This window comes from Oryx dammah, unplaced genomic scaffold (genome assembly GCF_014754425.2).
Source record: "Oryx dammah isolate SB20612 unplaced genomic scaffold, SCBI_Odam_1.1 HiC_scaffold_29, whole genome shotgun sequence".
Taxonomy (NCBI): Eukaryota; Metazoa; Chordata; class Mammalia; order Artiodactyla; family Bovidae; genus Oryx; species Oryx dammah.
In genome coordinates, this window is record NW_024070213.1 from 73,533,545 (window position 1) to 73,545,842 (window position 12,298).

At 37.3% G+C, this 12,298-nt stretch overlaps 1 protein-coding gene across 1 annotated transcript in view; it reads left to right on the forward strand.

Moving 5' to 3' along the window:
• Positions 1-12,298, forward strand: part of FRS2 (fibroblast growth factor receptor substrate 2) — a 107,571-nt gene that overhangs the window by 84,796 nt on the left and 10,477 nt on the right. Inside the window, exon 4 of the mRNA XM_040233423.1 lies at positions 6,667-6,761. The gene's annotated coding sequence lies outside the window, so the exon portion shown is untranslated. The remainder of the gene's footprint in view (positions 1-6,666; positions 6,762-12,298) is intronic.

Below are 12,298 nucleotides of genomic sequence, written 5' to 3' on the forward strand. Positions count from 1 at the left end.
TCCTTCAAAAGTGAGTGAGAAATTAGGATATTCCCAAGTAAACAAAAGCTGAGGAAGTTCATTACCTCTAGACTTGCCTTGCAAGAAATGCAGAAGAAAGTTCTGCCAGGTGAAACAAAATGACTCTGGACAGCAACTTGAAGTTGTAAGGAGAGATAGAAATCTCAATGAAGGTAAATACAGAGGGAATTATAAAAGCTACTTCTGATGTAACAAAGATTTATAACTATACTTTCTATTTTCTACATGATTTAAAAGTTAATACATTTAAAGGAAAAAATTATTAGCCTAAAAGCTCATATTGTTTTATCTTTGATTTGTAATTATTTTCTACATAATTTAAGAGATTAGTGCATTTAATTATTAGTTTACATTTTGGGGCACATGGTGTATAAAGATGTAATTTTGTGACATCAGAACTGAAAGGAGTGGGGATCGAGTTGTAATGGAGTAGAGTCTGTATGTTATTGAAGTTAAACTGGTGTAAATTCAAGTAGAACTGTTATTCCTTTAGTACATTAAATGTAGTCCCCATGGTTACCACAAAGAAAATAACTATAGAATATACACAAAAGGAACTGAGAAAGGAATTTAAACATTTTACTACAGCTTAACACAAAGAAGCTTAAAGTATATAGAAAGCAAACAGTAATATGATAGAAGTAATACCTGATGGCTCAGCAGTAACGAATCCAGCTGGCAGTCCAGGAGCCACGAGTTTGATCCCTGGGTTGGGTAGAGCCCCTGGAAAAGAAAATGGTTACCCTAGTATTCTTGCCTGGGAGATCCCATGGACAGAGGAGTGTGGCAGGCTACAGTCCACAGGGTCACAAAAGAGTCTTGGACACAACGTATTGACTAAACAGCAATAATAACAAAGCTCTCCTTATCAGTATTAAAAGACAGATTGGCAGAATGGATACTCTACTCTGTCTATAAGAGACTCGTGAGATTCATTGACAAAAAAATTGCAAAAATGGAAAATATATACATGCATTTAGTAACCAAAAGGAGGGCAGGTGTGGCTGTATTAGTATGAAACAAACTAGACTTTAAATTTTAAAAGGTTACAAGAGACGAACATATTACATAGTGATAAAATGTTCAGTAGGGCAAGAATACGTGGAACATTTTCCAGGGTAGCCTGTGATGTTAGGCCACAAATTAAGTCTCAAAAGATTTTCAAAGATAAATATTATACAAAGTATCATCTTCAATTAGAAAAGGATGAAGTTAGAAATCAATGTCAGAAAGAAAGCTGGAAAATTCACAAAATTGAGGGAATTAACATACTTTTAAACAACAAATCGAAGAAATCACAAAGGGAATTAGAAAATATTTAGAGGCAAAAGAAGATGAAAACACACTATGCCAACACTTAACAGGACACAATGGAAGCAGTGCTAAGGGGGGTTTGGGTAGTTATAAATGCTTATGTTAAAATATTAAAAGATCTATAGCTTTATAGCTTAAGGAAATAGAAAAAGGGTAAACTAAAAGCAAAACTAGCAGAAGGAAGGAAATAATAAAGATTAAAGGAGAGAGAAATGAGATAGAGAAGAGAAAAACAAAGTCTGTGAACCAAAAGTTTGATTTTTGAAAACATCAACAAAATAGACAAGTTTTTGGCTGGATGGGCTATAAGAAAAAACGAAGAAAGACTCAGATTACTAAAACCAGAAGTGAAACTGGTGACATCACTATCAATTCTACTGAAATAAAAAGGATTATAAGAGAGTAATATGAACAGTTGTATGCCGACAAATTGAAGAAACTAGATGAACAGGACAAATTCCTAGAAATAGAAAACCTACCAAGGCTAAATCACAAAGAAATAGAAAATCTGAATAGACATATGAGGTAAGGAGATTGAATCAATAATAAAAAAAAGTCTCTCACGTAGAAAAGCCCTGGCTTCACCAATGAAGTCTACCAGTTAAAGAACTACTGTCTGTCCTCAAACTTTTCCAAAATATTGAAGAGGAGAGAACACTTTGCAATTCATTCTGTGAGGCCAGCATTACCCTGATAACAATTCCAGACGAAGATGTTACAGGAAAACTACAGGCCAGTATCTCTTATAAACATTGAGAAATGTCCACGATGCTAGGAAACTAAATTCAGTCACATAATAAAAAGATTATATACCATGTCAAAGTGGGATTTATTCTTGGAATGCAAGGATAGTACAACATAATGCACCACATTAAGAGAATGAAGGGGAAAAAAAATATCATCTCAATTAATGCAAAGAAAGCACTTGACAAAATTCAGCACCTTTTCATATAAAAGCATTCAAAAAACTAGGAATAGAAGGAAACCACCTCAACATAATGAAAGCTATATATGAAAAATCCACAGCGGACATCATTCTCAATAGTAAAAGACTAAAAGCTTTTCTTCCCTCAAGATCAGGAAGTAGGCAATGATGCCCACTCTCATGACTTTTATTTAACATAGTATTGGAAGTTCTAGCCAGAGCAAAGTCATCCAAGTTGAGAGAAAAGAAGTAAAACAATCTTTGTTTGCAGGTAAGATGATCTTACATGTGGAAAACCCTAAAGATTCCACACAAAAAGTACTTTCAGAACTAATAAATGAATTCAGGGTACAAAATCAACATGTAAACATTAGTTGCATTTCTATACATTTGCAGTGAATAATCCAGAAAATTACAAAAACAGTTCCTTTTACAGTGGCATCAAAAGAAATAGGATACTCAGGAATTAACCAAGGAGATAGAACACACACAAAACTACAGAATACTGCTTATAGAGGACATAAAAACACATCCCATATTCATGGATTAGAAGACACAATATTGTTAAAACATTAGTCCTATCCAAAGAGATTTACAGATTCAGTGCAATCCCTGTCAAAATTCCAATGATTTTTCCCCCCCAAAATAGGAAAGCCTATCGTGAAATTCATATGGAATCTTGGAATCCTGGATAGCCAAAACAACCTTAAAACTGGATGACTCATGCTTCTTGATTTCTAAACTTACTACAAAGCCACATAGTAAAAAGAGTGTGGTACTGGCATAAATACAGACATAGACCAGTGGAACAGAATAGAGAACCCAGAAATAAACCCTTCCCTGGTGGCTCAGACGATAAAGCGTCTGCCTGCAGTTCGGGAGACCCAGGTTCGATTCCTGGGTTGGGAAGATCTCTTGGAGAAGGAAATGGCAATCCACTCCAGCACTCTTGCCTGGAAAATCCCATGGACAGAGGAGCCTGATAGGCTACAGTCCATGGGGTCGCAAAGAGTCGAACAGGACTGAGCGACTTCACTTTCACTTTCACTTTCATGTCTGGTCAAATAAGTTTTGAAAAGCGTACTAAGACCATTCAGTGGGGAAGCGAGTCTTCAATAAATGCTTCGGGAAAATTGGATATCCACATGCAAAAGAATGAACTTGGACCTTTACCTAACACCATATACAAACATTAAGTCAAACTGAATCAAAGACCTAAATGTAAGACATAAAACAGTGAGATTCTTAGAAGACAACATAGGGCAAAAGCTTCATGACATTGGTTTCAGCAATGCTTTCCTGGATATGACACCAAAAGCATGGGCACCAAAGCAAAAGTAGACAAAGTGGACTTAATGAGAAGTAAATTTGTTAACCTCAAACAATATGTAACAGAGTGAAAAGGGCAACCCAAAGAATGTGAGAATATATTTGCAAATCATATATTTGATAAGGGATTAATATCCTGAATATATAGAGAACTTACACTGAAAGTCAACAAAAAGAACAGACAGCCTGTTTAAAAAATGTTCAAAGGACTTGAATAGACATTTCTCTAAAGAAGATATACTGTGGAGAGCAGTATGGAAGTTTCTCAAAAAAGTAAAAATAGAAGTACTATATGATCCAGCAGTACCACTTGTGGGTACGTATCCAAAATAAAAGAAAGCAGAATCTTGAAGAGATATTTGTGCATCCATGTTCATAGCACCATTATTCACAATAGCCAGATGGTAGATAAATGTCCATCAGTGGATGAATTAGCAAATTTTTATTCAGTGGAATATTATTCAGTCTTGGAAAGGAATTCTGGGCAGAAGATCTAAACAGACATTTCTCCAAAGAAGACATACAGATGACCAAGAGGCATGTGAAAAGATGTTCAGTATTGCTCATTATTAAAGAAATGCAAATCAGAGCTACAGTGAGATATCACTTCACACAAGCCAGAATGGCTGTCATCAGAAAATCCACAAACAGTGAATGCTAGAGGTTGTGGAGGGAAGGGAACCCTCCTACACTGTTGGTAGGAATGTAAATTGGTGCAGCTACTGTGGAGAACAGTATGGAGGTTCCTTAAAAAACTAAAAGTAGAACTACATGTGACCTAGCAGTCCCACTACTAGACACATACCATGAGAAAATAATTCAAAAATGTACATGCATCCCAGTGTTCATTGCAGCACTATGAACAATAGCCTGGACATAGAAGCAACCTAAGTGTCCATCGACAGAGCAATGGATGAAGGTGCGGTACCTATACACAATGGAGTATTACTCAGTCATTAAAAAGAATGGAATGATGCCATTTGCAGCAACATGGGTGGACCTCGAGATTGCTGTACTGAGTGAAGTAAGACAGAGAAAGAGAAATATTGTGTGACATACCTGACATATGTGATCCAAAAAGAAATGATATAAATGAACTTAGTTACAAAACAGAAACAGACTCACAGACTTAGAGAATGAACTTATGGTTGCTGGGAGGAAGGGATAGTTAAGGAGTTTGGGATGGACTTGTACACCCTGTTGTATTTAAAATGGGTAACCAATAAGGACATACTGTATAGCACAAAGTACTCTGCTCAGTGGTGTGTGGCAGCCTGGATGGGAGGGGAGTTTGGGGGAGCAAGAATGCATGTATATGTGTAGCTTGAGTCCTTTTTCAGTTTACCTGAAACTGTCATAGCATTGTTAATTGGCTATACCTCAATGCAAAATAAAAAGTTTTTTAAAAAAAGGAAAGGAACTCTGACACATATTACAGCATGGATGAACCATGAAGATATGATGCTAAGTGAGATAAGGCAGGCACAAAAAGATAATACTGTACAGTCTCATGTCATGTCAATGGATGTGAGTTTGAGCAAACTCTGGAGATAGGGAAGGACAGATAAAGCCTGGAGTGCTACACTCTGTGGGCTCACGAAGAGTTGGACATGACTGAACGACTGAACTGAACTGTAGTCTTACATGATGTGTTTAGTCAAACTCATGAAAACAAGGTCGAATGGTGGTTGCTAGTGTTTGGGTGGAGGGGAAAGGAGTTTTTTAATGGGTGTAGAGTTTCAAGAGTTCTTGAGATTGGTTTTACAGTAGTGAATACATTTAACACTACTAAACTACCCTTAAAAATGGGTAAGATAGTAAATTTTATGTTATGTATATTTTCTCACAATTTAAAAAATTAGAAATAAAAAAGATCTGAAGGTGAGAATATAAATTTTCCAGAGTTTCTCACAGAGGATTTTTAATATTATCAAGAGCTTTATAGATTTGCACACTGGTTCTTTTGTATGTTTAACTTCCTTTTAGAACTTATGACTTTTCCTTGATATTGGAATACATCTCTTAATCATGTTCACTATGAATAAACTCTTTTCAGGATAGGGGTTGTGGGATGCTTATGAGTGGGTCAAGTAAAAAGGGAGGGTTTTTTTTTTTTTTTTTCTTAGTTAATTGGCTAAAATCTCTTACAGAGCTGGACAAACATCACATAAGAGGAACGATTTATGGCAGAATTAGCTGGACAGTTTTATAAGCTAGAGGTAAAGCATGATGTATGTTAAACTTCTGGAGGGGAGAAAAAACTGCTAAGGAAAAGACAGTTGGTTGCTGCCCACCCTAATGTAGGGTGTAGCAGCAGCTCACAAGTGGTGAGCAAACTCCTACCTGAACCACTAATTTTATGTATAGGTTAGAAGTCCAGCATGAAAAATTTTGTTTGTGTGTGGGTTCATGGTTTTGGCAATGTTCATTTTGGGTATTAGTCATATTTGTTAATATACAGATTAAAATGAAGCTTTGTAAAACCCCTAACATAATGCCTAAAATAGTATAGCTATTCAGTAAATGCTAGTGCTCATGTTTGAATTTGATTTTTTTCATGTGTTGTAAAAAGTGAATAAATTAACCAGAATTTTTTCAAAAGTTATATTGCAGTCTCTTGAAACTCTATAGATTGTGATTTATTGCTATAATTTATGTCATTATCCTGAGGCTCTATGGCATGCTTGTTGATACTGTTTTCTGATGACTGACTCTTCTGATTTTATTCTGGGAGCTCTTGTGGATTAGGAAGATATAGAGCGTGGATTATAGAGTCAGCTCTGGGAGGCGGAGTGACAGTGAGGTTTAAGAGAAGTGTGACTGGAGATGGAGAATTAGCCTGCCATTGGCTAAAATGGACTTTAGAGCTACTGCATTTTTACTTTTCTTTCAAAAGGCTGTTAATTGGTACCATGTAGACATTATGTTAATTTTTAAAATACTACATTTTAATAAAAATTTAGACTTTTTAGTTTGTTTAAATAGATTAACAGAACTAACATTGCTGCCAGAAGTCTCATAAGAAAAACTGTCTTTAAAGAAATAACAATTTCTTGACTTTTTCTTGTTAATTTTAGGTTAAGTCAGCAAACAAAGAAAACATGGTGTTTTGAAGTATGATTAAACTCCTGATGCTGCAGCAGAGGCTAAGAATATTAATGGCCAGATCTAGGTAAGTTGAAGTTTACTTTTTAAAAAATCATTAAGTCCACAAATTGTATTTTTTTGAACTGGAGATTTTAATAATGGTATTTTGAATGCAATTATTTTGCCTCCTGATACCACTTTGGGCTTCTCTGGTAGCTCAGATGGTAAAGAATCAGCCTGCAATGCAGGAGTCCTGGGTTCAGTCCCTGGGTCAAGAAGATCCCCAGGAGAAAAGAATGGTAATTCACGCCCGTTCTTCCCTGGAGAATGCCATGGGCAGAGGAGCCTAGTGGGCTACAATCCATGGGCACGCAGAGAGTCAGACACAGCTGAGTGATTAAAAACTACATTGTTACCTCCCAGACCTCAAAATAAGGATAATTGACTTTAAGAAGACCGTGTTCACTAATTTAAATGTCTGGCACAGTTGTTGCAATGTTGGTCTTCCCAAACAGAGGCTACCTTTAGAGGGAGTGTAGTACATCTATTTGTGTTTTTGCGGAGTTATAAACTTGAATGGGTTTATGAGATCATGTAGTTTCTCATCAAGTGTTTATAGTATTCATGCATATTAATAGGTCTTAGGGAACTCAGATTGTCTCCAGGTATTAATGTGATTGTCATAGATGTAGTGTCTTGTTTTTACCCCTGCCTGGGAGTTTGTGCTTCAGGGGGAGGAGTCAGAGATGTGGGTGAAAACTCTGCATTAAAAAAAGTCTCCTTCTGTGTTGGAAGATTGACCAGAATGGCCTGTCCAGCTTTTTCAGACTCTCACTCATACTAAGCCTATTTTTTAACCATACTGAGGTCTCCTGTTCCTTTTTGCCTCCCTCTGTTTTCTCCTGTCTCATCAGCCCTCTTCTTTCTTTGCTTCTTTCCTGAGCAGACCTGTTGGCCCATCACTTCAAACCCTTATATTGCCAATATCCTTTGATTTATTTGTCCTCTTGCCCTCTGACCCGGGTCAGTTGAACTGTCTACCCTCTGGACTGCTGAGCACAGCTAGAAAAATAATATAATTTTACTCTCCAGCTTCTGCTCAGTCTCAGCATAGCCTGCTTAATAATCCTGCTGCTTTTCTTGTGTAGCTTCTCAGTGAAAAATCCTACCCTTCTCCTCAAGTCCCTCATTCTGCAAACGTGCCTTCTATTTTACAAAAGAAATGTAAGATGAATATTATCTGTTTCAGCTTCTCTGATATATTCCACTCATCTTTCTTTTCTTCCCTCTCTCCTCAGAGGGCTTCCTTGATGGCTCAGCTGGTAAAGAATCTGCCAGCAATGCGGGAGACCTGGGTTCAGTCCCTGAATTGGGAAGATCCCCTGGAGGAGGGAACGGCTACCCTCTCCAGTAGTCTGGCCTGGGGAATTCCATGGACTGCATAGTCCGTGGGGTCACCAAGAGTTGGACATGACTGAGTGACTTTCACTTTCACATCTACTCTGAGCACAAGGCATTCCTTCTCCTCTGGGCACACTTCTGAGTCTGGGTCCCAGAACTCGGCTCTAGTCTCATCTCCCTGCTTGTCTTGATCCGTCTTCTGGCGGATTCCTTTGGTTTTTCCTATATTCTTTAAACTTTACTGACATAGTGATTACAAATCTGCATAAACCTGTGTCATCTTAAAACAAATAACTCAAGAAATGTATTTTCTTTTGAAACCATGTCCAACCATACCCTGTCACTTGAGGCTTTCCTTTCTCACTGTGTTCTTAAAAGAGCCTTTTCTATTTTCTGGAGGACTACTCATCTTCCATTTGCTCACTGCATAATGGCTTCTGCCTCTACCTAATACTCCATCACGGAGAGGACCCTCCTTTTTGACACTTTCTTTTCTTAGTTTGTACCATTCTGATTGTTTTTCTTCTCCTTCACTTGTTTTTCTCTAGTATTTACCCATTTGTGTTTCCCAGAATTTCAGCTTCAGCAGACTGCTCTTTATCCTGTTCTCGAGCAGGATCTTCTGTTTTATAGTTTCAAATACCATGTGCCCCAATATTTTACCTCTTCCCTCAAGCCCATTCTGATGTACTTAACTCTATTACATGTCCCCATTCGGTGGTTCTCTGGGAATTGCAGTTTAACATGTCTAAAACTGAACTAACCACCATCACTTCCTCTTGAAGACCTGAAAAGATTTTTCCTATTTCAGGTAATGGAACCAGCACCCTTTATCTGCACTGAAAACTGCCTCTTACTTCCTGTATTCCTAGATGGACACTCGGTGCTGCTGACTTGATTCCCTAATACTTTTAAGATCCGTCATTCTCATCTTTGCTACTGTTGCTGCTCACTTGTAAGTCTCCGGCGTATTTCAGCTTTCAGTGGTCTCTAACTGGCTTTCCCTTCCTCTGAGCTAACTCTCACTTAAAATTTTACCTTGCAGATGGAGGTATCTAAAATGCAGTTCTGACCGCTTCACTTTCTGCTTAAAATGCTTAAGTGGCTTTCCATCATGTGCAGGATGAAATTCATACTCTTTGCAATGGCATACAAGGATTTCGTGTCACATGTTAGACTTTTCAGTAATTATGTTTGCACTGAACTGAAACACTCAATGTAGACAGAGTCCCCAAGTAGATTGTACCACCATTCATACATCCCTGACAGAATCAGAGGTGCTGCCTGAAGATGTCAAACGGAAGAATGGTTTTTCTACTCTTTTTGAGAAATAGTTGAAAACTATTCATTTGAGACCTTTTTATTCAAGCAAAAGCCACACTGTAGTAATCATTTAGCTCTTTGTATTCTTGAGGAGTTAGTGATGAGTATGGATAAGCAATTTCAAGAAGACTTTGTATTTTTGTTTCTGTCATCTCTCTGCTTTAAAATTTTTTGAAAAATATTCTTTTGGCCTCCTCATAATTTATTAAACACTTACTAAATTTTTTTTTTTGCTGTGCTGTCTGGCATGTGGGTTCTTTGTTCTCTAACTAAGGATTGAACCTGTGCCCCCTACAGTGGAAGTATGACTGCCAGGGAAGTCCCAAACACATAGTGATTTGATTTTTAAAAATTAGACTTTTATGAAATAATTATCTGCTACGTCAAACAGTATGCTTAGTGCCCTAGAAAATTCAGAAGACAAGATTCCTCTCTTCTTGGAGATCACAGTGAAGTGGCCGGTAAGACAGCTAACCATTACAGTAGAATATGATAAGTGCCATGATGGAGTCATGTCCATCTGACTGCAGAAGCATTGGAGACTGGTGAGCTTCAGGTTCGTTAGTTGGCATCCCAGACCCCTAGGTGGTTGTTCAGGGTGTGTAGTTTGGCTCCTGCTTGTAGTTGAGCCTACCCTGCACTCTAGTTGTACTGGATCCCTCGCTTTCTCCTGAGTATAGCACCGCTGATCACGACTTTTATCTTTGCACCTACTTTTTTTATCTAGTGCCTATTTCTGTGTTCTGCCTAGCACACTGTTTCTGCTCATCTTTTAAAGTGCAGCTCAATGCTGCTTCCTTCCCTTCCTAATCCAGAAAGTTAGTTGCTTCTTTCTGTGTCCACAGAATTCTTATAATCTAATATTATCATAATGCATTATCTGTTGACAGCTCTGTCTTTGCCTTTAGACTCATTACTCTTGAGAGGTACACGATTGACTGTCATCTTTACACCATGATACTTAGCTGGCATATTAGTTACAAGATACCAAATATGAGTCTTATTCCTTTATGTAACAAGATTTTTTATTATATCATCACACATAAATAATATTTTATACAAATTTATATAAATTTATTAACTTTTAATTGAAGTATAGTTGATTTACAATGTTGTGTTAGTTTGTCGTATACAGCAAAGTGACTCAGTTTATATATATGTAAGTATTATATAAATATTATTTATTTTTATATATATTCTTTTTCAGGTTCTTTTCCTTATTATAGGTTATTACAAGATAATGAATATAGTTCTGTTCTATACAGTAGGACCTTGTTGTTTTATCTATTTATATATTATATATAGTAATTTGTATCTGCTAATTCCAAACCTCCTCTAATTTATCCCTCCCTCCACCCCATTTGCCCTTTGGTAACCATGTTTGTTTTCTATGTATGTGAGCCTATTTCTATTTTGTAAGTAAGTTGATTTGCGTCACATTTTAGTTTCCACATATAAGTGATATGTCATGTGTCACTTGCCTCTCTCTGTCTGACTTACTTCACTTAGTAAGTAAGTGATCTCTAGGTCCATCCATGTTGCTGCAGATGGCCAGATTTCATTCTTTTTTATGGCTGAGTAGTATTCCATTGAACAATTCGGGAGACCTGGGTTTGATCCCTGGGTTGGGAACATTCCCTGGAGAAGGGAACGGCTACCCACTCAAGTATTCTGGCCTGGAGAATTCCATGGACTGTATAGTCCTTGGGGTTACAAAAAGTCGGACACAACTGAGCGCCTTTCACTATAAGGTGTATATACCATATCTTGATCCATTCATCATTAAATGAACATTAAGCATGCTTCCATGTCTTGGCTGTTGTAAATAGTGCTGTTATGATTATTGGGGTGCATGTATCTTTTCACATCTTGATCCATTCATCATTAAATGGACATTAAGCATGCTTCCATGTCTTGGCTGTTGTAAATAGTGCTGTTATGATTATTGGGGTGCATGTATCTTTTCAAATTGGAGTTTTCTCTAGATATTTTTGCCCAGGAGTAGGATTGCTGGATCATGTGGCAGTTCTGTTTTTTGTTTTTTGTGTTTTTTGTTTTTTTTTTTAAGAACTTCCATACTGTTTTTCATAGTGGCTTCTAACTTATATTCCCACCAACAGTGTAGTAGGAGTCCCTTTTCTCTACACCTTCTTTTTAATGATGGCCATTCTGACTAGTGCGAGGACACTACGAAATACGAGTCTTAACTTTACTATTTTATTTATCACTTCTTTTGGTTTATATACTTTTGGTTTATATCACTTCTTTTCGTTTTTACTTTTTTTAAATTGGTTTAATCCTTATACCTGCCAACATTCTTCATCTTCCTTTAGTGCAGTTCATTTAGCTTACAAGAGACTTAGAGCGTCTACTGTGTGCTAGTTATTATGCAAGGCACAGGGAAAGGAGGAATGAATAAATTCTGTCCTGACTGGAAAGGAGCTCAAAGTGGGGGGAAGAAGATTGATAAGTAAACAGTCCATCACAATTTCTACTAAGTAAACAGTGTGAAAGAGGCTGTGATACTGGGAAGCTCAGGGTGCTTGGGGATACATAAGGAATATAACTTTCCCGGTTGATTGGAGTCAGAAAAGGCTTCCTGAAGGCACTGTCTTCCGAGTTGAATCTTGAGGAAGGAGCAGCATGGAAACAAGACGCTCTAGGGAAACTGTTTGGTATGACTGGGTGCGGCTTGAAGCAGAGAGGAGTGAGAGGCTAGACTGGATTTGTAGACAAGGACCATAATGTAAAGGACTTTTTGAGCTTTTGCATTTTTTTTTCCTGAAGGTAGTAAAGATCTGCTGAAGAATTCTAGACAAGCTTTAATCAGATTTGTGTTTTTAATGTTTAGTAACTTCTTATGCTTCCTTCCCTTCCCCCTTTTTCAAATACTTTCAC